The sequence below is a fragment of the Bos indicus x Bos taurus genome, chromosome 19 (assembly GCF_003369695.1).
Source record: "Bos indicus x Bos taurus breed Angus x Brahman F1 hybrid chromosome 19, Bos_hybrid_MaternalHap_v2.0, whole genome shotgun sequence".
Classification (NCBI taxonomy): Eukaryota; Metazoa; Chordata; class Mammalia; order Artiodactyla; family Bovidae; genus Bos; species Bos indicus x Bos taurus.
Window position 1 is genome coordinate 51,464,128 of NC_040094.1, and position 26,902 is coordinate 51,491,029.

Here is a 26,902-nt window from a genome sequence, read left to right on the forward strand (position 1 = left end):
TTATAGCTCCTGAATTGGCAGGCAGGTTCTAGTGCCATCTGGGAAGCCCCTTCCTTTTGAATCCATAGAAATATATACTTCCAGAAAAGCTAGACGAACATAGAATGTCATCAGGAAGTAAGTCTGAGTCTGGGAACTAAAGGTTTTTACAGTTTCTTCAACTTTTTTTCCTGCAGAATTTCTACAACAGTCCTGTGCTCGAGTAATCAGAGAATACTGTGTTCTTTAAGAATAAACAGCAATTTTTATTAGGTTAGAGAGAGCGGGGTTGATGGGATGATAGGGACAGTAGAATGACCCCTCCTTGGCTATCTTAGGCTTCCCCAAGGCCCCGGGGCAGTGGGTGGAAGGGCTGGGGCCAGGCTGAAATGCCCACGGGCTCTAAGTGCAAAGCCCTGGACCTTTGAAGGCCATCATGTCCCCCTTCTGACCCATCCCTGGCCTTTCCCAGGGGAGGGCTGTGGGACCCTGGCACCACCATGCTGCCTTTCCTGGGTGGAAGGTTATCCCAAGACCATCTGGAGAAGAGAGAGAGCTCCCAGGGGCTCCTGGATGGTCACCAAGGCTGAGGGGCCATCCCTGAGTGACTCAGCTGAGGGCTGCAGCCTGCTGGGCTTGACCCTGCACACAAAAGAGGAGCACAGCGTGTCTTGCTCACTGTCCAGTTCTGCAAAGGTTGATCCGCTGCAGCTGGGGACTCACCGTGCACTTCTGTGCTCAGATAGGAATTAGAGACGTTAACGGACTCTGTGTATCCGGACAAGCAGCCTGTCAGATGATTAGATGCGTGACTCAGGAAGAATTTCACTGACCCCAGCTGCTTGCGTTTTCCCACACAAAGAAAAGCACCCTCACCCTTAACTTGTGATATATCTGTTCTCTGTGGCAAGCAGTAGAGTCACCTTCGCCCAGATGTATCCTTGACCATCTGTATGTGCCAAGTCATTTCAGTCGTCTCCGACTCTGTGACCCTATGGCCTGTACCCCACCAGGCTCCTCTGTCCATGGGATTCTCCAGGCAAGAATTCTGGGGTGGGTTGCCATGCCCTCCTCAGGGGATCTTGCTAACCCAGAGATCCAACCCAGGTCTCTTACGGTTCCTGCATTGGTAGGCGGGTTCTTTACCACTAGAGCACCAGGAAAGCCCACCTGTACTCCTGGCCAGAAGCCCCACGAACTGGCCTCCCCCATCTCTTGGGACGGATTCTCTCACTCCATCATAGCTCTCTCACTGTGTGGTTTTTTTTTTTTTGTTAACTGCATCCCCCCAGAACACTCCCCCAATGCCACCCTGTTCAGAGGCTCACTCAGCCTTGAGTGGGGGTGAGAAGGTTCAAGGGTCTTCCCGTCCTCCTGGCCTAAGAAGATTGGCCCTCAGCACCAGGACACTCCAGGAGCACAGATCCCCCTCCTGTCCTCCCCCTCCTCACCCCAACCCTGGGGCAGTGCTTTCTTCCTCTGCATCCTCATTTGAACTCTGACCTCCTCTCTTGATAGAGGCTTCCAGGCCCAGGGCTAGAATATACAGGCCAGAGGCCACCAGGTCTGAGATGACTGAGGGTCAAAGTTTAAAATTGGGTATTTTCCCACAAGGGGCCCCGAGGAGGGCTGTGAGCAGGTAGGGCAGGTGCCCTGGGGACAGGTCCAGAAGCCTGGGCATCAGCTGGTCAGCACACACCTGAGGGTTCAGGTCCCCACCTTCCGGAATGTGCCAGAGTCAGCCTGAGGGGGAGGTCCACAGGCTGAGAGCAGAGCCCAGCCGGCTGTTCAGGCTTCATGGGAACCCCAGGGGACTGTCCACACTGAGGCTGGGACCCTTGGGGTGGGGGTGAGGGAGGGAGAGAGCGTGCAGTTCCCTTCTTCGAGGGGTCAGTAAACAGGGGTGTTTTGTTCTGACGAGGTCCCTGCTCTACCACGGGGTCAAGGTCAGCCATTCGCAACACGGTGGGTTCTCTGTGAAGGCTGCTCAACAGCCATGGGTGTCCCTGGGACAGAGGAACAAGTGTTTACAGAGCTGGCCCCCCAGCCCCTCCCCACTTTGGAGGTGGCTGCTTCTGATGTATTTGCTGAGTTGAGTCCAACTGTTTTACGATGTCATGGATGGTAGACCATCAGGCTCCTCCATCCCTGAGATTTCCCAGGCAGAATCCTGGAGTATGTTGCCATTCCCTTCTCCAGGGGTCTTCCCCACCCAGGGACCAAACTTGCCTCTCTTGCTGGGTAGACAGATTCTTCATCTCTGAGTCACCTGGGAAGCTTTTGGAGGCAGACTGCTAAATAAAGGAGGGGAGTAAGGCTTTCAGAGAGCACTGAGTCCCACCTGCTTCATAAAATATTCACACTAGTCACAAAACCCCGTTTGTTGCCATTTGGCACAAAATCTCGGGACTTGACTGGTGGCATGTGAATGGAGTCCCCACACTCCTTCACTCTGTCGGGGTCTAGCCCCAGCAGGATCCAGGGATACCCTCAGATTGACGGCCTAGGCGATAAGGATAGCAAAGTGGAGAGCAGGGCTTGATCTTCCTTCAGATCAGATCAGATCAGATCAGTCGCTCAGTCGTGTCTGACTCTTTGCGACCCCATGAATCAACAGAACACCAGGCCTCCCTGTCCATCACCAACTCCCAGAGTTCACTCAGACTCATATCCATCGAGTCAGTGATGCCATCCAGCCATCTCATCCTCTGTCATCCCCTTCTCCTCCTGCCCCCAATCCCTCCCAGCATCAGAGTCTTTTCCAATGAGTCAACTCTTCGCATGAGGTGGCCAAAGTACTGGAGTTTCAGCTTTAGCATCATTCCCTCCAAAGAAATCCCAGGGCTGATCTCCTTCAGAATGCACTGGTTGGATCTCCTTGCAGTCCAAGGGACTCTCAAGAGTCTTCTCCAACACCACAGTTCAAAAGCATCAATTCTTCGGCTCTCAGCCTTCTTCACAGTCCAACTCTCACATCCATACATGACCACAGGAAAAACCACAGCCTTGACTAGATGAACCTTTGTTGGCAAAGTAATGTCTTTGCTTTTGAATATGCTGTCTAGGTTGGTCATAACTTTCCTTCCAAGGAGTAAGCGTCTTTTAATTTCATGGGTGCAGTCACCATCTGTAGTGATTTTGGAGCCCAGAAAAATAAAGTCTGACACTGTTTCCACATCTATTTCCCATGAAGTGGTGGGACCGGATGCCATGATCTTCGTTTTCTAAATGTTGAGCTTTAAGCCAACTTTTTCACTCTCCACTTTCACTTTCATCAAGAGGCTTTTGAGTTCCTCTTCACTTTCTGCCATAAGGGTGGTGTCATTTGCATATCTGAGGTTATTGATAATTCTCCCAGCAATCTGGATTCCAGTTTGTGTTTCTTCCAGTCCAGCGTTTCTCATGATGTACTCTGCATAGAAGTTAAATAAACAGGGTGACAATATACAGCCTTGACGAACTCCTTTTCCTATTTGGAACCAGTCTTTTGTTCCATGTCCAGTTCTAACTGTTGCTTCCTGACCTGCATACAAATTTCTCAAGAGGCAGATCAGGTGGTCTGGTATTCCCATCTCTTTCAGAATTTTCCACAGTTTATTGTGATCCACACAGTCAAAGGCTTTGGCATAGTCAATAAGCAGAAATAGATGTTTTTCTGGAACTCTCCTTGATAAACACAGAAAGCCAATAAAGCTCCTGTGTTCCAAGGAGTCATCCTGAAAGAAGAACAGAGAGAACAGGAGGGAAAAGGAAAAAAAAGAACAACATGGGGAGAGCAAGCTTCCGTGAGTGAGGCCCATAACTTTATTTTCAAAAGGAACTTTTATACCTTCACTTGTACATAAAGGGAAATGAAAGATGCAAAGTCATACAGAGTCAGCCCAAACATTACATCTGTTTTGTCTTTATCAAAACCAGGATTTTTTCTGCATAACTTTCCCATAAACAGTGTTGTGTACAATATCTTCTGGCCTTGGAGGCATGTGGACATTTTATGACCCTTTTTTGATAAAGGCTGCTCAGCCAGAAAACTTATTTTCCCTTGAAGTGTTTTTTCTTTATATTTCTCCCAGCCTCAGAAAATACTAAACAGAGTTACATTTTCACGGAGCAAAGGTGCAGTGGGTCGCAACAAAGAAAGAACCAATTAGCTCAAAGGTCTGATGTGGGTAATTCCAAGGCTGCTGCTTGTTTTTCTTACATTCCAACTACGTTAACCAATCACTCCCAGGTGCACAGTGGATAAGGGATATGGGCACTCGGCAGCAAGCATTGGCCCGATAATGAAGCCCTTTACCAGTACTATCTATTCTAATAATTGTTCACCCCTTAAAGGACTCTATGCTCATTAGGACTTTTAGAATGTTTTGGCTTCCCGTGCCTTTCAAGGTTGCGGAGTTGTGAACAATCATGTGTGTTAATTGCAAGAGTATGGTAAACCTGTCAGGCAAGCTAGAACGCCAACAGAGGGGTTAAAATAGAAATATTCCTTTTGTGTCCAAGAGACTTCTTAACTAAAGCCCTAAGTTGACTTTTTCCAGAGAAAAGAGGTCGGGGATGACCTCCTGTTAATGTCAGAAGAGTTGGTGAAAGGCACAAAATAGTAAGGCAGACAGATTCTGGTTTTGGGGTAGATGCTCGAGCAGGTTCAGGGGGTCCCTTGAGGCCCGATCCGCCTTTGCCTGTCAGGTCTCTTCCGCATGACCTTTGTCATGGGTGGGGTCTCCCGTGGAGGCTCCCGGCATCACTCCATCGTTGTTGCGCATGGAGTATCGGCCACCCAGTTGTCATTTCCTTGTTGGATTTTCACTGGCTCAGCTGATAAAGGGTTCAAAAAAGCATTCAGAGGCTGAAAGAATGTGGAGATTGTTTGCTACTAAAGGAGCAGATGGGATTCCCTGGTGGCTCAGATGGTAAAGAATCTGCCTGCAATGTAGGAGACTCAGTTTCCCTCCCTGGGTCGGGAAGAACCCCTGGAAGAGGGAATGGCAACCCACTCCAGTATTCTTGCCTGGAGAAGTCTGTGGGCAGAGAAGCCTGGCAGGCGACAGTCCATGGGGTCACTAAGAGTTGGACAGGACTGAGCGACACACACACAAAGAGGAACACGTGGACCCGGAACCAATGACGTGGCCTTGGGCCTGAAATAGTCATCCCTCCTGCACGTCTCTGGCTTGCACTCTGCTAGGGGGAGGGGAGGTGGGTGGGAAGGCACTTGTTGGGAGCAGGAGGTCATCTTGTCTCAGAAACCAGACTAGGGACAAGACAGGGGCCTTGACAGAATGGCCAGCCGAGGGAGCAGCCCAGCCTCCTGCCTCCTCGTCCCCGTGAGGGCTATCCTGCCAAAAAGCTGAGATGTCTGGGAGGCAGGCAAGATCTTAGTTTTTTGTATGTCGTGTTTTAAGCCAGTTTTTCATTCTCTTTTTCAGTTTCATCAAAAGGCTCTTTAGTTCCCATTCGCTTTCTGCCATAAGGGTGGTGTCATCTGCATATCTGAGATTATTGATATTTCTCCCGGCAATCTTGATTTCGGCTTGTGCTTCAACCAGCTCAGCATTTTGCACTATGTACGCTGCGTATAAGTTAAATAAGCGGGGTGACAATATACAGCCTTGACGTACTCCTTTCCCAATTTGGAACCAGTCTGTTGTTCCATGTCTGACTCTAACTGGACAGGCCTTCTAGGCAGCTGCTCTCGGGGGTGGTCGGGGGAGGTGGAATACCATTCTGAACTGGGCCCCAAGTTGGCAGGTGTGAGTCAGCATGCCTGGGGGGCCTGGTCTGAGGGTCTGCTCAGGGTGAGGGAGACTCATATGTGGGTGATCCCCCAGGCACATATACACCTGACCAGGTCTCCTCTCAGCTGCCCGTGCCCTCTGTTGGAAGAGGGGCCTCCTGGTGATGGTCTGCGGTGGGGTATCCGTGGAAACAGGGGCCTCCAGCCCTACCCTGTGTTCCTGCCTGGAGAATCCCAGGGACGGGGGAGCCTGGAGGGCTGCCGTCTATGGGGTCGCACAGAGTCAGACACAACTGAAGTGACTTAGCAGCAGCAGCAGCAGCAGCAGACCTACCCTGGCAGCCTGTGCAGGGGGCCTGTGCCACACGGTCATTCAGGGGTCCAGGCAGCCAGAGGCCCCTCCAGCTGGTGACACTGTCGTCATCAGAATCACACTTGGGCCTGAAGGAGTCTTTTGGGCCTAGAAAAGAAAACAACAGTCTCAAAGGCCCTTGCTGAATCATTTAACTTCAGAGAAAACAAACAGAACTTTAGGTCCCGCCCTGATGCTCCAGGCCGGTTGCATCTATCTGGGACTTATCACCCCCTGTCCAGAGACCTTCCACCGCCTACACCTGCCCAGAAGACTTATCACCCCCTGCCCAACTACAAATGCCATCTCAACTAAAGAATACCCAAAACATCCCGCCTGATTAACGTTTCCCTTATCGCTTCCACAAACCTCCCTACAAATATGGAGCCTCCCTGGTCCCTCTGGCTCTCAGCCTGGTGCTTAGGCCGACTGTCGCCCCTCCTTGCCTGAATGAAGGTAACCTACTTCTGTTGAGCTCGTCTTTCCTCTCTCTGCCTCAGCCTGAACTATACCTTACGTTCTTGGTGCCGAAACCTGGAAGGGGCGAGGCACTCGGCTCACTCCCTCTCACTCTCCCTCAGTCTCATGTTTTCCCTTTTCCAGGAATCCGGGAGCGCGAACATCCTCCGAGCTCACTTTTCTGCCAGGGCTCAAGTTCCCCTCCGGGACACTAGTGCCTTCGTGAGGGGTTCAAGCCTTGGCCTAAGGCTTTATTGGTGTTTTGCGTACCCCCAGGCCTCGGCTCTACCCCCTTTCCCTCTCTCTCTCTCTCTCTGATGACCTCTGGAATAGGGAACTCCTTCCATTCGACTGCTCTACATGCAACACTCCACTCAAGCCGGCCCCTAGATTAAGGTAAGATCCGGACGGTGTTCAGGAGGCGCTCTAGAACTCAGTCCTCTCCGGGTCCCGGGGACCCCCAGCCCAGGGGCACTCTGTAGGTGACGGTGGGGGATGCTCCACCTCAACACAGAGCTCTCTTCTCATAACTCCTATTGCGACTACGGGTGAGGACTCAAGCTCTCAATAGGAGCCTCTGCTTGCCTTTCAATTATGGGGTCTGGCCAATCCATCCCAAAAGATTCCCCTCTGACCTGTGTTCTCAAAAATCTCAAACCACTGTCACTCACTGAACTCAAAGCTAACCGTTTAAAACAACTCTGTACACAGATTTGGCCTCAATAATAATTAGACAATCAAGACCGCTGGCCTGAAGTCAGCACATTTGACTTGAACATTCTTCAAAATCTCATCAACTTCCTTAAACAGAATGGCAAGTGGTTGGAGGTCCCATATGCCCAAGGCTTTTGGGCCCTTTGGAGCAGGCCCTCCCTATGCAAGGCCTGCTCCACCCACGAGGTCCTTCTATGCACCTTGTCTCCCAAGCAAACGGGCTCTTCCTCAACTAACCGCAGACCGCGACTTTCCGCGCCCCTTCTCTACCTGCCACCCGCCAACCCTCTCCTTCCCCTTCATCCAACTCTCCTACTGGCCCAGAAACCTCTCCTGACGCCCCTCGACCCCGCTACTCCATCTCCCCGACTCCCCCTCCCCCCTTCCTTCCCCCACTGCCACACGGTCATGTACCCAACATGATCCCCTGAGAGAGGTGGCAGGACCAGAGGGCCCCACCTGAGTCCACGTACCATTTTCATTGTCAGATATGAGCCAGATAGAAGAAAAGTTAGGATCGTTTTCTGAAAATCCTACCAGACCCAGGAAAGAATTCCTGAGACTCTCCCAGGCCTATAACCTCACATGGAGTGGCGTCTATTATATCCTAAATGCCACTCTCACCCCTGATGAAAAAGGCCATATCTGGCAAGCTGCAAAAGTCCATGCTGATCATTTACATAAGCAAGACTGGGAGAACCCAGGTGCTGATGAGGCGGTGCCTCCGTTAGATCCCCACTGGACTTACCAGCCCGGTGACCCAGGTATCAGGAGAATCATATGATTACCTGCATTCTAGAAGGGATGCAGAAAAATACTCATATCCATGTCAATTATGATAAAGTCAGGAAAATCTCCCAAGGGGCAGACGAAAATCCAGCTTTATTCTCGGCCCGCCTCACAGAGGCAGTCCAGAAGTATACCAACCTAGATATCACCACCCCTGCTGGCTTACTCTACCTTCACATTCATCAGCCAGTCCGCCCCTGACAATCAGATGCAAGCTTCGACAACTAGAAAAGGGCCCTGAGACCCCCCAAAGAGACCTTCTAGAAGTAGGCTTCAAGGTGTTCAATAATAGAGAGGAGGAGGCTAAGAGAGAAAAGGAACATGAGAGAAAAGCTAAATATGCCTTTTTGGTGGCAGCAATTAAGGGAAGAGATCAACCTGGCCCAAGTCATCCCAGAACGAGATTTAAGACCCGCCCCTCAGCCCCGGACCCTGCTTCCGATGCAACCAGTTCAGGACACCGGGCAAAGGCATGCCCACATCCACGGTCCCCCCAAAAGCATGCCCAACCTATGGCCAATGGGGACACTGGAAGATGGACTGTCTGCAGGGACGCCCTGGCAACTCTGGGGAAATCCCCACTTCTCCCCAGAACCCCAGCCCAACCCTACGAGAGTTGTTCCAATGATGGAGCCCAGGTTCCAGCCCCCCGGCCTGTGTCCCAAACATGAGCTCAGAACTTAGGGTAGATGGGGTAGTGGCTGGAAAAAAGACCTTGTTTATAGTAGACACCAGAGCTGCTTTCTCTCTCTTAACTTCCTACTCTGGCCCGACTCAAGACTCAGAACTCACAGTCAAGGGGGTCTCTGGAGTTCCCCTAAGGCCAAAAATCAGCCCTCTATTACTCTGTCAATTTGGAAAACCGACCCTTATACACTCATTCCTCATAATGCCTCAGTGCCCGATGGCACTCCTAGGGAGAGGTTTGTTATCCAAATTGGGAGTCTTTATGACCATACCCCTCTCGATACAGTCTCTATATTCTGCATGCAGATGGCACCTGGACGGTCCCTATCCCTCACCCTGACCTTCCCTTGGATCTACCCACCTCAGACCCCCAAGTCTGGGACACTGATCACCCATCCGTAGCCAAACATCATCCCCCAGTCCACATTACCCTAAAAGACCCCTTGACTATAATTACCCAACAACAGTACTCTCTCACCCCGGAGGCCCACAAGGGACTTAAGCCTATCGTAGACCATCTTCTTCAAGCCTCTATCCTAATTCCTACCCATTCACCACACAACACCCCTACTCTGGCAGTAAGGAAGTGACCAGGATCTGGTCCAGAATCCTGAACCAGGATCTGTGAAAGTCAATGAGGCTTTTCTTACATCGACATTCCCAGTAGTCCCTAACCCTTACACCCTTCTCTCCGCCATACCCCTGACTGCAACCCACTTCACGGTATTAGATCTCAAAGATCGCCTTTTTCACCATCCCGCTCCACCCCCTCTCACAACCCCCTTTCACCTTCACCTGGCAAGATCCCGAGACTCACGTTTCCCAACAACTAACATGGACAGTTCTCCCCCAGGGGTTCAGAGACAGTCCCCACTTTTTTGGACAGGCTTTACAAAAGGACCTAGAGACACTCGACCTAGCCCTGAGTCATCTCCTGCAATACGTAGATGACCTCCACCTTTGTAGCCCAACCCGAAAACTCTGCCTCCAACATACTGCCAAACTCCTTGGGGCCCTGGGATCCTGGGGTTATCGGGTATCCCAATCTAAGGCCCATATAGCCCAGACCATCATCACCTACATGGGGCTCTCCATATCCCATCAACAAAGAACTATTCCCCCAGATAGAATCCAGGCCTTGATTAACTGTCCACTTCCAAAAACGAAAAGGGAGCTCCTGTCTATCCTCGGCCTCCTCAACTTTTTCCGTATCTGGATCCCTAACTTCCCCCTCATGCAAACTGCTCTATGAGGCAACTAAAGGATGTCCGGATGAGCCCCTTTTTAACCCCTCCTCTCTGGCCAATCCTCTTCGCCAGCTCACCCAGAGCCTCCTCCGAGTGCCAACTCTCCACCTGCCAGATCACACTAGACCATTCTTTCTCTTTGCACACTCCAACCAAGCACAGGCCCTGGGACTTCTGTGTCAGCGGGCTGGAGACACCTGGGTTCCCATAGCCTATCTATCAAAACAGCTGACATGGTGACCAAGGGCTGGCCTCCCAGTATACAGGCCATGGCTGCTATCGCAGCCCTCGTACCCGAAGCAAATAAACCCTCTAGGCATGCCCCTTTAACAGTCTGTTCTCCACACACCTTCGGAGACTTACTATCACATCTGGCTTTCCTCTCCCTTCCCCCTTCCAGGGTACAGGTCCTACATACTTTTCTCCTCGACCCTCAGCTCTCATTCTCCCCCTGCTCTCCCCTTAACCCCGCCAGCTTATTACCCACGTCCTCTACAACAGACTCCCTCCTACATAGCTGCAGCCTAACAGTAGATCTTACCCAAAACCCCTTCCAACATTTAACAGATCAGCCCATCCTAGACCCAGACACCCCACACTGGTTCGTTGATGGCAGCTCTCAAAAATCCCCACCCTTTGCAGCAGAATATGTCATCATCCAAGGGGACCTTTGTCACAATCATGGAACCCAGACAATTGAAGCTTCACCTCTGCCACCTCACACCACCTACCAACAGGCAGAACTGATAGCTCTCACCAGAGCTTTGAGTGTGTGAGTGTGAAGTCGCTCAGTCGTGTTAGACTCTTTGCGACCCCGTGGACTGTAGCCTGCCAGGCTCCGCTGTCCATGGGATTCTCCAAGCAGGAATACTGGAGTGGGTTGCCATTTCCTTCTCCAGGGGATCTTCCCAACCCAGGGATCAAACCCGGGGTCCTGCTTTGCAGGCAGACGCTTTATCCTCTGAGCCAAAAGGAAAGCCTTTAACTGGGAAGCCACCAGAGCTTTAACTCTGGCTAAAAATCTAAGGGTTAACATCCACACAGACTCCAAATATGCCTATAACGTACTTCACTCAAACATCCTAATATGGAGGGAAAGAGGTTTCCTAACCCAAAAGGGACCCCCCATTATTAATTCAGACCTGATCCACAAACTCCTAGAGGCAGCACTCTTACCAAACAAAGCCGCCATCCTCCACTGTAGGGGCATCAAAAGGGAAGTGTCGTATCAGCCACAACAATGCTGCAGACCAGAAGGAAAGGAGACAGCCCTGTCCCATCCTTCCCTCCAGTCCCCTGTCATCCTAGCTCTGACTCCACACGACCCTCCCTCCACCACAGAAATCCTCTCTTATCTACACTCACTTTTTCCTCCCTCATCCAAGACACTCCGACAGTTCCTCCGTAACCACTTCCCCATATCCAATGCTGACCAACAATATTTAGATAACCTTACCTGCTCCTGTCAAACATGTCAATGTACTAACCCCAATTCCAACCTTAAACCGACATCCTTTCCAACCCATCAAATGCGAGGCAGCCTCCCAACACAGGACTGGCAGATAGACTTTACGCATATGCCCCCGGTCCGGAGAGTCAGATACCTCCTGGTCCTTGTGGACACCTTTTCGGGGTGGATAGAAGCATTTCCCACCACAAACACAAGAGAGGGAGTTTCATGAGTACCTGCCATAAGCCAAATGGAAGAAACATATGTTTCTATCCCATTATCCACTGGGGGTACTCAGATGGGGGCGGGGTACTAGATCAAAATCGGGAAAAGAAACAAGAACAAGTCATCAAGAACATAACTTCCAGGTTACAGGCGACCCCTGAGCCTTATAAATGCCTAGACCTCCTTTCCCAATTATGGCCTGTCCTAAAACCTCCCTCTGGCAACCAACACCTTATCCGCCTTCTCAACTCTTCCTTCCAATTCTTCCGTACACACAACACACATCCCAGTCTTAGATATGCATGTCACTGTCTCCCTCAGTGTCATAACAATTCCTTTACCTTCAACCTGGCCTTTACAGGGCAACTACATCTCCCCTTCCCAACAAAAAACTGCACAACCCACTGGGCCAGTCTCTGACAATGCCCTACTCTCAGCCTCTTCAAACCTAACCTGTATCAACTACTCTAGTCCCAACTACACTGGTCTTACAAACTCCGCTCCCTCCTTCTGTTCCACTTGGGTTCTCTGGAACAGCACAAACAATTGCACCAATCCGGGAATCCTCACTGTCTGCGGGACCTGCACATATTCGTGTCTCCCATTGGACCCCCTGGACCTTGCATCTTGGTCTTCCTGACCCCGGGCCTAACATTCCTCAAAGAAGAAGAGGTAGAATAAAGAGTCTCCCCACAAGGGGAACTTTCCCACAAAAAAGACCAGCTGTCATAGCCCCCTCCTGATTGGGACTGGCAGAGCAGCAGCCCTAGGCACCAGGATTTGAGGCAGCTCGACCTCTGCCCAATTCTACTACAAGCTGTCCTAAGAACTTAATGAAGACATGGAGCAGGGAGTGGGGTCCTTCATTTCAATCCAAAGACAAATTAACTCATTAGCTTCTGTGGCTCTTCAAAATAGGCGAGCCCTGGACCTTCTCACTGCAGAAAAGGGAGGGCCCTGCCTTTTCCTAGGAGAAGTGTGCTGCTATTTTGTTAATGAAATGGGCATAGTCCAGGGCAGAGTCAAAGAACTTAGAGACAGAATTGAACGCCACAGAAAAGAGTTACAAAACCTTTACAGTCCCCGAAAGCAGTTCCCTTGGTTGCTCCCTCCTGGGACCACTGGTACTTATCATTCTATTCCTCTTATTTGGACCCTGTTTCTTCAATCTCTTTCAAAGGTTTCTCCAAGAACGGATTCGGGCCATCTCTCGAGATCAGGTCAACACCATTCTTCTTCTCGAGAGCCTCACCCCAAGCTCAGAAAAAGGAGACCCTGGGCCCTAGGACGATCCTCCATTCCAGACCCAACTCGTTGCCCCTATCCAGCAAGAAGTAGCCAGAGAGATACGGCACCCTTTTTCCCATTTTTTTAAATGATTTCAGGTCTGGAATGAAGGAGTCTTTTGGGCCAAGAAAAGAAAACAAGAGTCTCAAAGGCCCTTGCTGAATCATCTAACTTCAGGGAAAACAAAACAGAACTTTAGGTCCGGCCCTGATGCTCCAGGCCGGTTATATCTATCTGGGACTTATCACCCCCTGTCCAGAAACCTTCCACTCCCTACACCTGCCCAGAAGACTTATCACCCCTGCCCAACTACAAATGCCTTGTCAACTAAAAAGTACCCAAAACATCCTGCCGGATTAACTTTCCATTATCACCTGCACAAACCTCCCTATAAATATGGGGCCTCCTTGATCCCTCTCTGAGCTCAGCCTGGTCGTTGGGCCGACTGTCGCCCGTCCTTGCCTGAAAAAGGTAACCTACTTCTGTTGAGGTCGTCTTTCCTTTTTCTGCCTTGGCCTGAACTATGCCTTACAGGGCCTGCCCTGGCTGCACGTGTCGCTGTCATGTTGCAGGGCAGTTCACGGAGGAAAGGGAGCGCCCGGGTCACTTTTGCCCCGTGTCTCTTCCAACCCAGATCTACACCTTTTTCTCAAAACAGACTTCGACACAACTTGCATGTATCATTTTCTTTTTTGTCTGATGTTCAATCTTTACTTAGACAGCATTGAGACTCTGCAGAGCAACTTGACCTTGGAGCTCAGTGTGGCTGGAGGTTGCCCCAAAGCACCCGGTGCTGTCCTGCTGGGCTCACCGGGCACTTCTGTTAGCCCACCTGCCCCATGACGGTGGTCACTGCCCTCGGGCTCGACTTGACCCACAGCCGGGCGCTCTCACAAACACGGGCTCACGTAGGCTCACATGGTGCATGCCATGGAGCCACGGGGCTGGGAGCAATCCCTGCTGTCCTGGAGTCAGACAATGAATAAAGCTCCAAGACAGGTTTAGAGTTAAAATTGTCAGGAGAATTGTAGAATTTAATTATAGAATTAAGCACTGCTGAAGAGCAGAGGGCAGTCCACCGCTCATAAACACAGGAGACCACATCAGATCTGAGGACAGTGCTGGTGTGATCGACCCTGTCCCCTGCCCGTGCATCCCTGGAGCACCTGGTCACATGTGGCTTTGTTCTTCAGGTCTGGACAGCGGCGATGCTGTGTGCTGCTCACCAGCTGCTGCTGCTCCTGGACCACACGGGGGGAGGTGTCCAGGAGCCATGCCCCATGCTGGCCCACACCTCACAAACCTGGTGGCCACAGATTTGTTTCAGGTGGGTCCAACCCCACTCCACAGGCAGGCATGGTGGCCAGCCCTCCCTGGGGCAAAACCTTCCTCTGTGGCTTGGCCCAGAGGAGAGGGGCCCCTAGCTTCAAGGGCTGATCAGTGGCCAGAGCTCCCTCTATCATCCTGCAGGACACACAGTCAGGGCAGATCACAGCACAGCACTGGGGATTCAAGGCCAGAGACGCCCAGAAGACTCACGTTTCTCTTTCATTAGAGCTAAAGACTTCTGACTTTCTGATTTGTGTTTCCTTTGAGGGGCTTCAGGTTAACCTGTCCTTATGGTGGGAAAGTGGGATTTGGGTTTCTATTTCAGTTCTGAGTCCCAGTGGTTGGAGGGATAGAAGACACTAGAGCCTCAGGACACACAAAAGGAAACCAGAGCTGGAGGAATGGGCCCCCACTTGCTGGCCAGGGAAAAGGGGTCGTCAGGGCTGAGGTGTCTCCGTGAGGTTTCCTACATTCCTCGGGCTGGCTGCTGCTACCGTCCTGCCCTGGCCATCACCCCAAAACCTTTCTTTGTCTGTCTTTCCTCCTCCAACTCACCCACCGGACATCTGATGCACTTTCCCTGCCAGGTTTTATTTTGACACATTCCTTTGACCAGTTTCCTTAGGGGAGCCTGGAAAGCACATCTCCGGCCCGCCTCACCCCTACCCCCCACCCCCACCCCCCTCCTGCCATCGCCCAGGGCGAGGGCATGATGAACCTGTAAGTTACTGAGCCACCCTGCAGAGGGCGCCAACGGCACAGGTGTAGAAGGGTTTCCAGAGACAGGGAGGCCTTAGGATGGGGGTCTAAAAAAATCCACCCTGATCCACCAGGATACATTGGGATCACGGTACATTGGAGTGTCAAGATCACAGGGAAGAAATGTGGAGCTTGGCAACCTATTGCAAAAGTAGCAAGTTCCTCCTCCTCCTTCAAACACAAATGACCAGAATCAGGGCAACAACTAGCCTGGCCCCTTTTTGCCATTTCCACTCTGTCTCTCCTGTTTCCTCCAGCAGTGGCTTGGAAGCCAAGCCTGGGGGGAGGGAGTGCAGCAATGGCTTTAATTAGTGAGTAATTCTATTACCTCCTGCACCACATTCCTGGCCCTCGCGGTTTAACCTGGGCAATGAGCTTCCTTGTCTCATTTGCCTGCAGCTTAGATTGGAGACCAGGTACATGGTTTAATAGCTTATTTCTTAGCGCTTTTCCTAATTATATGCTAAGTCGCTTCAGTCATGTCCAACTCTGTGTGACCACATAGATGGCAGCCCACCAGGCTCCGCCGTCCCTGGGATTTTCCAGGCAAGAATACTGGAGTGGGTTGCCATTCCTTCTCCAATGCATGAAAGAGAAAAGTGAAAGTGAAGTCGCTCAGTCCTGTCCGACTCTTAGCGACCCCATGGACTGCAGCCTACCAGGCTCCTCTGTCCATGGATTTTCCAGGCAAGAGTACTGGAGTGGGGTGCCATTGCCTTCTCCTTCCTAATTATAATACTGTTGCAAAAGGGGAAACATCTTTTACGACCCACAAATCCTGTTTTCCCCAAGCCATTGATATAAATGATTTTTAAATTTCGATTCCTGAGAGAATGGCATTTAAATTGACAGAGAATTCCTGCATCGTCTGGGTCTGAGTATGTGAGTATGTTTTAGCCCAAATGTCCTGAGAGTCCAACATCCACAGTCTTGCTTTCCAAAAAGGAGCAGAATGTGCAGCTTTAACCAAGGGCCATGCGTGGGGTGGCTGGCACAAAGAACGTTTCCTCCTCCCCAGGCAGGCCCCATCCCTCCACAGGGAAGCGTGTCACTCTGCCCCATTACTCGATCTGTTCGAAAAGCTTGGGTGTAAAGAGATTGTGTTTTAGGGACCTCCATCCACCAGGCCAATTACCCAGCCCACTCCCGAGTCACTGCTATGGTGACCTCCTTTCTACGGCGGCAAAGACGATCCAGCGTACTGAAGACTGTGATTCTAGAAGCTGGAGTGTTCCGAGGACTTGCTCCTACAATTTCTCTTTCTGCAGAATCAGGAAAGAATGAAAAGGAATTGCCACCAAATCCCAAGAAGCAAAGTCCACCAAAAGAGCGCACACCAGCCACTGCCTCTGCTGAGGGGTTTGAGAAAGCACCTTTAAGAATCTCCAGCATCATGATTATGGCACATACACCTTCTTAGCCCCTTCATGGATCCCAGCCCTGTTGTGGTGAAGGGGCTTGTGTAACTCAGTGAAGCTGTGAGTCATGCCACATGGGGCCACCCAAGAGAGATGGGATATAGTGAAAGGTTCTGACAAAATTGATCCAATGCAGTAGGAAATGGAAACTCCTCCCAGTATTTTTGCCATGAGAACCCCATGAACAGTATGCAGAGGCTTAAAGATATGATACCTGATGAGCGCCCCACCCCACCCCACCCCTAGATCAGAAGGTGTCCAATATGATACTGGGCAAGAGCAGGATAAGCAGAGTGCAATTACTAAAAGCTCCAGAAAGAATGAAGAAACTGGGCCAAAGTGGAAACGACGCTCAATCACTTCGTGAGCCACTCGGGCAGCCATAACCTGGGCACATGCCCCGGGCCTTTCCCTACAACCACACCCAGCCCCCAGGGGGCAGTGGTGACTGACTTGATACTCCAAGTTTCTGGACATAAATCAGGTCCCAGCAGAAAGTGAACCAGAAGACCGGGGCATCTGGAAGCGGACCGCCATCCCCACCTGGGGACCCCCTTGTCTTTCTCCTGGTCCTGCCCCTGCCCATTCTTGCCCTCCTTTCTCCTCTCCCTGGTGTGCAAGTGGGGCAGAGGGGCAGGATCACGGGGCTACCAGTGTTATCCTAACTAGACACTCCTGTGAGAAAGTCAGCCCTGAGCTTCTGAGCGGGGCAGGGGCAGCTTGTGAGTTATCCTGGATGATCTGGAGGGGTCTCTGACGGGGACTCGAGCTGAAGGCCATGTGGCTGGCCCCCAGCTCCTCCCCAGGCTCACCCTAGAGTGTGGCAGGAAAGCTCGTTCCAACCTGGAGCTCATGCACACCAAGAGGGGCTCTCTAAGGAAATTAACACAAAATCACCTGTACAGTCCTGGATCAGAAGCAAATGCTTATTTGGAATGAGAAAAGAAATCACACATTTTATAAAGCATCCAAAGTATCCAGGAAGAAACAATATTTTAAGATTAACTGACACTACAGACCACTCTTTTTTTTTTTTTGGCTGCATAATTTCACTGTCTCTTCTTTGGTGGCCTCTTCAGATTACCACACAAGAGCACACAGAAATGTCATTCTTATGAAAGCACAAGCCAGGCTGGAACAAGACGTTTATGAGGGACCAGGACCGGCTTGGCCTGCTGGGGGTGTGAAACAAGTGCCTTGGCGCCCTACAAACACAGGAATTTCAGAAAATTCTACTTTTCAAAAGTCTCACACAGAAAGAAAGATGGGCGGCAGGCGTTGGGGGTGGGGGTGGAGTTGGTGCAGTTATAATTGTGTCTGATTGCATCGTGGAGAGCAGTCCCGGAAGTGAAATGTGTGTTGACCAGCATGGACAACTACCACGGCCTCTGCCAACAATCTCACATCTTATACACCTCAGCTGACGCTGCCAGGCACCGAAGGACACGGGTCCCTTTCGTCCACCCCTTGAACCACACATCTCACAGCTTCCTGTCATGAAGCCAGAGAGCCCGCCCAGAGCAGGGGGCGTGTAGGGAAGAAATCTGTACCTGGAGGCCAGAATGATTGCAAATGTAGTGGTTTAAAACAACAGCAATTAATTTTTTCACAAATCTGGAGGCCAGAAGTTCAAAACCAGCGTAGGGTTGGTGCTTCCTGGAGGCTCCGAGGGAGAACCTGTCCCAGGCTTCTTCCAGCTCCTGGTGGTGCCTGCGATGCGTGCTTCCTGGGCTTGTGGCCACGTCTCCACACTCTCTGCCCCGTCACCCGCATGGCCTTCTCCCAGTATCCAAAATCGTCTCTCCTTGTAAGGACATCAGTCGTATCGGGATTAAGGCCAGACAGGATGGTTTGGTCGTGACTACATCTGCAAAGACCCTGACTCCAAATAAGGTTCCATTCACAGGTCCGGGTGGATATGGATTTGGGGGAGTACCATTTACCCTTGGGCTTCCCCGGTGCCTCAGCAGTAAAGAACCCTCCTGCAACGCAGGAGCTGTAGGAGACGTGAGTTCGATCTCTGGGTCAGGAAAATCCCCTGGAGGAGAGCATGGCAATCCACTCCAGTATTCTTGCCTGGAGAATCCCATGGACAGAGGAACCTGGTGGGCTACGGTCCATGGGGTCACAAAGAGTCAGACACGACTGAAGTGACTAAGCACATACGTTTTCAACCTCAGCTCACCATTCCTCTCCCAGATAGATAGCAAGACCCTCATTGATCTTAGAGACACTAGCACACCCATCAATAGACCTATCAAATCAACTAAATGTGTCGTCAGGTCAATTTGCTCTTAACCAGGTCTCAGAGATGCTCTGGGCCAGACTGAGGCCGCCTGACACGCAAGCAGACTGGAGAGAGACAGGGGTCAGGATCACTGCGGTTACACATCTTCACCAAGTTTTACATCATACGCGATGCCCCAGGCCTTGGGAGCGTCTGAGACCTGATTGTCGGAACCACATAGTATAACCACCTCGGCCCACTGGATAGGATGTTTCCAGGAGATGGTGTCCACCCTGTGTTCCAGCTCAACCCCCCTACACACAACTTCTAGACACCGAGAGTGGATGGTTATTCCTATACAGCAGGTGCGATGGGCCCAGATCCTTGCAGGGCAGCACAGATCCCAGGTCAAAGACCCACCTCAGTCCCACACCCTGAAGCTTCCCCGAGAGTCTGCTGCTGGTCTCTCGACCATCAGAGCTGAGACCACCCCAGGCCTCTACGCTACAGTGGAACTTTCCAGCCCTGCCTCATACCACATTGCTGTGGGGTCAGCTCTGGGCTCTACAAGGAAGGCACACCCAATTTTTGGTCAGTGGGTGCTCAGCCTGAAGAACACACCGGGCAGTGCCCTACAGATGCCTGACTGATGTAACCACGTTAAGATCCAAAGACCCATGGACACCCCAGACTCAGTCCTGCTTAAGAGGAGATTTACCATCCTCTTTAATTCACCATGGGCCAAGAGGAAGGCAGAGGAGGCGACTCAGCCTCCAGGCCACAGTCCTCCAAACAAGGAGGGGATGCCAGCCCCAGTGGGCCCAGAACGCCTGGGGAGAACCTGGCTGCTGTGGGAGCCTCGGCCCTGGGAGAGCTGCCACGCTTCCAGCCCCTCAACCCAGGGTCCCACAACTACAGACTGAGGCCCACGTGGTCACCATTGTCCTGGCCTCCCTACAACACCCCAGGCTGGGAAGGACTGACCTCTCCACAACAGCCCCGGTGGCCATTAACAATCAATGAGGTCTTGGGCCTGAAGAGGAACAATGGTGAGTGGCCGAGAGACTGAGACATGGGACCCACTGCAGCATCAGGAGAAAGGGACACAAATACCTATAACTGGGAGGGAAGTTCTCTGTCAGATGGATTTTTTCCCATCTGAGCCTCCAGGGAAGCCACAGAGTGACCCTTGAACATGCCTTTGCATCTGGCTGACCCTCCTCCAGTGTTTGGGGTTCCCAGCCACATCCCATGGCCACACAGACCAATTGGGTTTAACCCATTCCTTTCCCTGGAATGTAGCAATTTTTTTTTCTTTCATAAAGTCTATGTGGGCAGTTAGCAGCTGAAACCAGATATAGCAAAATGTCCATCTCCCCATCATGGCTGAAAGCCACATATTCTTGCAAAGGGTTCTGGTTTCAGACCACCTGCCCTCCCAGTTCATGCTGAGCATGCCCATCTCCCCATGTAGGAAGAGAGTGGCTGTGGGGTCACGCCCCTTGTCTCACGGGTGCCTCAGGCAGGCAGGGTCACTGCAGGCTGGGTGGGGGATGGCAAGTGAGGGGGCAGAAGGGACTGGGCGCCTGTCAGCACTGTCACTGAGAGTTGTTTGCCATCGATGGCTCCCTGCTCCCACCACTGGCAGAAAGCTCAGTCTTGTCACTTCAGCAAGAGTCAGGCCGTGACCTCTGCCAGCAGCCCAGTGTGCCCCTGGGCGTGGCCCTGTCGGTGCTCCCCGCCCTGCTGCCTAGAGACATGTGGAAGTCGGGGTGCCTGTGGAGTTGGGGCCACAGGCTCCCCTGCTGGAAGGTTCCCAGGGAGGGAAGGCAGCAGCACTCCTCTGCTCAGATTCCCGCTGACTCTCGCCCGCTGCCTCCCCAGTGCGCACGCGGGGGGAGGCACACCTTCCACCCTGGCTTTCAGGTCTCTGCGTGTCCCCCTGCCACCACCTGCAGGAACGGATGCTGCCCTGTGAGCCAGGCTGGGGTTCCCCTGGTTCTCATGAGGCACAGAGAGGGCCTGAGCCCTGTGACCTGGGCCCAGCTCCCCGCCCCTGCCTACCAGGCCACTGAGGGAACTTAGGATTCATGCTTCTGGGGTGAATGGATTAAGGAAATCTCTGATCCTAAAGGCCTGAGGGATGCTGATCTGGTGAAACCTCCCACTCTCGCCCCACCTGAGAAACGGAGACGTGGCCCCATGAATTTGGAATCCATTAGCCACAGACCTTCGCTTAAATACACCAAACACCAAAGACGTAAACCTGGGGTGCTTCTGGGAGACTTTCTTTTTTTCTCTCACCACCTGTAAAAAGAGCATCTCCTTCAAAACACACATTCCAGGAAGCTAATAGAAAAGGCTGAGGATTAAACATTCTGGGCAAACCATAGCAATGCGGCCTCAGTGACTGGCGGCCTGCCCTCATGGAGACCGGGCTCGTCACTGGCTGTCATCTGAGTGAACGGCTGAGGCGCTTGATGAATAACACGTGTTTTCCGTTAAAATCCATTTCTAAGGTTTATTTCAGTTTGTTTGTTTTGAAGTCAGAGAAAACCCAAACTTGTATGGAGAATGAGCTGGGAGGTTCAGATATTCGACACAGGCACAGGTCACACTCACTCAGCTTGCACTCCATGACGGTCCTGCCCACAGGCTGTAGACGGGCCTGCACTGGAGAAACCGCAGGACGTATGTGGGCAGGTCTCGTCGCCGCCACGGACCCCGCTGTGGACACGGTGCGGGATGCCATGAGGGGACATCCTGAAGGGAATCACAAGGGGACCCAAAGAGGAGTCACTACGAAGGGATAATCATGAGAGGATGCCACGAGGAGACACCATGAGGGAAACATCATCAGGGGATGTCATGAGAGGACACCATGAGGGCAGCCGTGAAGGGAACATCATGAGGAGCCGCCATGGGGAAACCGCTGGGTACACTATGAGGGGAACAGGATCAGGGACGCCACGAGGGGATAGTAAGGAGGAGACCCCGCGAGGAAAGAAACATCATCCGGGGAAGCCAGGAGGGAACAACCTGAGGCAATGCCATGAGGAGAATATCAAGAGGAACAGCCATGTGGGGAACTTGAGGGGAACTGTGAGAGGATTCTCTGAGGGGATATCAGGGGAGTGTGCCATGAGGGGACATTGACAGATACACAAACGGCCCCACAGAGGCATAGCCACGCCTCCTACTTTATGCCCCTGTTCCTGCTGTGCGTTGCACTTTTGTTTAAAGACCCACGACTAGACAAAACCAGCATGTAAACACAAAACTGAATCACACCCATAAATCTTTGGGTGGTGGGAGGATTATGGAAACTGAGGGATTCTAGGAACCCTTGACCTGCCCCACTGGCCTGTGGCAGGCCCCTCAAGTTCCTGGGGATCCCAACAACACGGAGGAGCAGCCCTGGGGCGGCAGCTTCTGCTCCCAGGCCTGGGACTCTGCTGCTGACTTAGTGTTTGCCAATGGCATCCCCTGGTGGTGACTTCAGGCTGCATGGACTGGTGTGTCCCCACCCCAAACCGCAGGCTCCAGAAAGGAGCCCCAGGCCAATGCCGGCCTGGCTCTCATCAGAACCAAAACTAAGAGCCTGTCCTTGGAAACGCTGAGAACTCCCGACTCTGATCTGTCAGGCCTCTGTTTTCTAATCTGTGGAATCACGATGCTGCATCCTCGGCGTCCATTGTTCTCTCCCGGCAGAGCCCTGTCTGGTGGGTTGGGAACATGTGGAAGCCATCCCCAGGCCAGCTCTGCTGCATCAGTAGCCCCACAGACCTGCTGTGAGTGTGCAGGTGTGTCATGTCTGTGAGTGTGGGAGTGCAGTGTCTAAGTGTGCATGCATGTGCCCCTGGTGTTAGGTGTGTTCCCAGGGCCCTTGGAGCAGGTACCATGGTTCCTGGATCCCTCGTGCCTCGGCCAGGTCTAGTGACTGCAAGTCAATAGAAGGCCTGATTAATAACCACAGGACCTTGAGATGCAGAGGGCTGGACCCCAAAGGCAGAAACCACAAACGTAGAGGACTGAACCAGATGTTGGCCAAGGCCACTTTTGGGAAGGATTTTCTGCTTATCTGCATTTTCCAAGGCTTCTAAAATGAACATGAACTTCTGTGGAAATAAGAAAACACACAACTGTAACATTCTCAGCCAGTCTGTAGCCTATGTCCACAGTCTGGGTGAAGCAGAGACACGGAAAAGCATCAAGAAGGGCAAAGGGGTGACCCATCCAGCCTTCCCCTGCAGATGGAAACCCCAGGCCATGCAGAAGCCTGTGAGTGGGGTGCGGGTAGTGTGGATGCTGTGTCACCGTGCTGGGTTCGACAGCAAAGGGGCGGGGGGCGGTGTTAGGGAAATGACAACGGAGGAAGGCTTGTTCAGGTTTCAGGGGCTGGAGAGAAGGCCTCTGACTGACTTCTGATCTTGCCTGGTCCATGTGCCTGCTGGCAAACACAGAAATTGTTACCAGTAAGTCAAGGGGCACTTTGGATAAGAAAGGGAACGGGGCTTGGATTTTCTTGAGCCCCTGGAGTTCTGGCCAACTCCCTGGGGTCTGGAAAATCTCCTGACTCACAAGGTGCAACAAACAACAATGTAAAAGGTGAAGGAAAACCAGAGCTGCATTGTTGCACACCCACGGATGATGGTATCAGCTGCACCCTGGGATTCCAAGCGGGAGCCTCCAAAACTGCAATTTGATGTCTCACCTGCGAGATTCGGACCTTTTCCCAACTGGGACTCCATAAGGCTTTTATCGAGGGACCTTCCAGCTGTGTTTAAGTCTGGATGTTGGTTGGCCCCATGTGGTGATGTATGTGCTGTTACTTTTCTCTATTGTTTCTATTTCTCTTCTTTTAATGCCTGTATATTAAAATTAAGCCAAATGACCTTCTAGTAAATATTGAAATTGTTTATTTTGTGAGAAGTGGTTTCTTTTATTAATGAATCCTTCGAATCAAAAACAAAAGTAAAACTTTCAGCAAAATGGTGAGGGGGAAGGGTGGCTCTGAGATCTGTCACCCAGACAGATGTGATGCGGCACCATCCTTGAGGACTGTTTTACCTCTTTCTGTGACAATTTAGATTCTCTGCAATCTCAACAGACTGAGCTGGCAGCATAGGTGCCCACCAACATTCCCTGCATGCCGGAAAAAGTGATACTGCCGCTGGGGGTGATTTCCAAATTGGATCCTGGAGCTCATCTTTGTACTAAGACTCCAGGAACAGTCATGCTTGTCTGGGGTTCATCCCTTGCCAGGCCACACAGGACATGTGTGGACTTACCACAGGGCATCCAACCCCGAGACACTGTGAGGCCAGTGCCGAGAAACTTCAAAACAGCCGAGTTCATGCCAGACTGCTGGGGCTCAGGGCCCCCAGAGCTGGGTGTGGCCCCTCAGCTGGACTCCAGCCTGGGTCAGGCCCCCTGAGAACTGGAGAAACAGAAGGTGCCGTGTCAGAGTCCAAGGCCCTGAATCCTCAGCCAAAGGTCACTCTCATGTGGAGAAACCTCTGCAGCCTGTTCAGGGTCTGGTGTTGACTGGTTCACACCCTGGGCATCTTGCCCTGAAAATGACACTCTCTGCTCTAGCTTTCCGGTCGCCACCAGATACATCCACTACTGATCGTCGTTTCTGCTTTGGCCCAGTCTCTTCATTCTTTCTGGAGCTGTTAGTAATTGCCCTCTGCTCGTCCTGCTCTTGCCCAGTATCATATTGGACACTTTCTGATCTGGGGGCGGGGTGGGGTGGGGCGCTCATCGGGTATCATATCTTTTTGCCTTTGCATACTGTTCATGGGGTTCTCATGGCGAAAATAATGGAAGGAGTTTCCATTTCCTCCTCCGTGGATCATTTTTGTCAGAACCCTTCACTATGTCCAGTTTCTCTTGGGTGACCCCATGTGGCATGACTCACAGCTTCACTGAGTTACACAAGCCCCTTCACCACAACAGGGCTGGGATCCATGAAGGGGCTAAGAAGGTGTATGTGCCATAATCACGATGCTGGAGATTCTTAAAGATGCTTTCTCAAACCCCTCAGCAGAGGCAGTGGCTGGTGTGCGCTCTTTTGGTGGACTTTGCTTCTTGGGATTTGGTGGCAACTCCTTTTCATTCTTTCCTGATTCTGTAGAAAGAGAAATTGTAGGAGTAAGTCCTCGAAACACTCCAGCTTCTAGAAGCACAGTCTTCAGTACCCCGGCTCGTCTTTGCCGCAGTAGAAAGGAGGTCACCATAGTGGTAACTCAGGAGTGGGCTGTGTAATCGGCCTGGTGAGTGGAGGTCACACCCTAAAACACAATCTCTTCCCATCCAAGCCTTTCGAACAGGCTGAGTAATGGGGCAGAGTGACACGCTTCCCTGTGGAGGGATGGGGCCTGCCTGGGGAGGAGGAAACGTGCCTTGTGCCAGCCACCCCACGCACGGCCCTTGCTTAAAGCTGCACATTCTGCTCCTTTTTGGAAAGCAAGACTGTGGATGTTGGACTCTCAGGACATTTGGGCTAAAATGTACTCACATACTCAGACCCAGACGATGCAGGAATTCTCTGTCAATTTAAATACCATTCTCTCAGGAATCGAAGTTTAAAACTCATATATATCAATGGCTTGGGGAAAACAGGATTTGTGGGTCGTAGAAGATGTTTCCCCTTTTGCAACAGTCTTATAATTAGGAAGGAGAAGGCAATGGCACCCCACTCCAGTACTCTTGCCTGGAAAATCCATGGACAGAGGAGCCTGGTAGTCTGCAGTCCATGGGGTCGCTAAGAGTCGGACACGACTGAGCGACTTCACTTTCACTTTTCTCTTTCATGCATTGGAGAAGGAAATGGCAACCCACTCCAGTGTTCTTGCCTGGAGAATCCCAGGGACAGCGGAGCCTGGTGGGCTGCCATCTATGGGGTCACACAGAGTCGGACACGACTGAAGGGACTTAGTATATAATTAGGAAAAGTGCTAAAAAAGAAGCTATTAAACCATATATGTCATCTCCAATCTAAGCTGCAGGCAAACGAGACAAGGAAGCACATTGCCCAGGTGTTAGGAAACCCAAACCGAGAGGGCCAGGAATGTGGTGCAGGAGGTAATAGAATTACTCACTAATTAAAGCCATTGCTGCACTCCCTCCCCCCAGGCTTGGCTTCCAAGCCACTGCTGGAGGAAACAGGAGAGACAGGGTGGAAATGGCAAAAAGGGGCCAAGCTAGCTGCTACCCTGATTCTGGTCACTTGTGTTAGAAGGAGGAGGAGGAACTTGCTGCTTTTGCAGTAGGTTGCCAAGCTCCACATTTCTTCCCTGTGATCTTGACACTCCAATGTACCGTGATCCCAATGTATCCTGGTGGATCAGGGTGCATTTTTTAGACTCTCATCCTCAAGCCTCCCTGTCTCTGGAAACCTTTCCACATCTGTGCTGTTGGCGCCCTCTGCAGGGTGGCTCAGCAACTTACAGGTTCATCATGCCCTCGCCCCGCGGGGGAAAGGTGTGCTTTCCAGGCTCCCTAAGGAAACTGGTCAAAGGAATGTGTCAAAATAAAACCTGGCAGGGAAAGTGCATCAGATGTCGGGTGGGTGAGTTGGAGGAGGAGAGAGAGATGAAGAAAGGTTGTGGGGTGATGGCCAGGGCAGGACGGTGGCAGCAGCCAGCCCAAGGAATCGCAGGAGACCTCACGGAGAGACCTCAGCCCTGACGACCCCTTTTCTCTAGCCAGTAGGTGGGGGCCTGTTCCTCCAACTCTGGTTCTCTTTTATGTGTCCTGAGGCTCCAGTATCTTCCATCCCTCCAACCACTGGGACTCAGAACTTAAGATAAACCCAAATCCCTCTTTTCCACCATGAGGACGGGTTAACCTGAAGTCCCTCAAAGGAAACACGAATCAGAAAGTCAGAAGGCTTTAGCTCTAATGGAAGAGAAACGTGAGTCCTCTGGGTGTCTCTGGCCTTGATTCCCCAGTGCTGTGCTGTGATCTGCCCTGACTGTGTGTCCTGCAGGGTGATAGAGAGAGCTCTGGCCACTGATCAGCCCTTGAAGCCGGGGGCCCGTCTCCCTCTGGGCTCCAGCCACAGGGGAAGGTTTTACCCCTGGGAGGGCTGGCCACAGTGCCTGCCTGTGGAGCAGGGTTGGACCCACCTGAAGCAAATCTGTGGCCACGAGGTTTGTGAGGTGTGGGCCAGCATGGGGCATGGCTCCTGGACACCTCCCCTGGTGTGGTCCAGGAGCAGCAGCAGCTGGTGAGCA

At 51.8% G+C, this 26,902-nt stretch overlaps 1 protein-coding gene and 1 long non-coding RNA gene across 3 annotated transcripts in view; one reads left to right on the forward strand and one right to left on the reverse strand.

The window, feature by feature from the left end:
* Window positions 1-221: 221 nt before the first annotated feature.
* On the reverse strand, window positions 222-6,232 carry LOC113878382. The gene is made up of 2 exons (XR_003506974.1): window positions 6,051-6,232; window positions 222-621 (listed from the first exon to the last, which is right to left on the reverse strand). It is a non-coding gene; the product is annotated as an uncharacterized LOC113878382 (long non-coding RNA).
* Window positions 6,233-22,709: 16,477 nt separating this feature from the next.
* The window catches only part of LOC113877593 (secreted and transmembrane protein 1-like), a 36,938-nt gene continuing 32,745 nt past the window's right edge, over window positions 22,710-26,902 (forward strand). Inside the window, exon 1 of one of the 2 annotated variants that reach the window (XM_027517824.1) lies at window positions 22,710-22,940. The gene's annotated coding sequence lies outside the window, so the exon portion shown is untranslated. The remainder of the gene's footprint in view (window positions 22,941-26,902) is intronic. The other variant, XM_027517821.1, reaches the window with a different exon arrangement.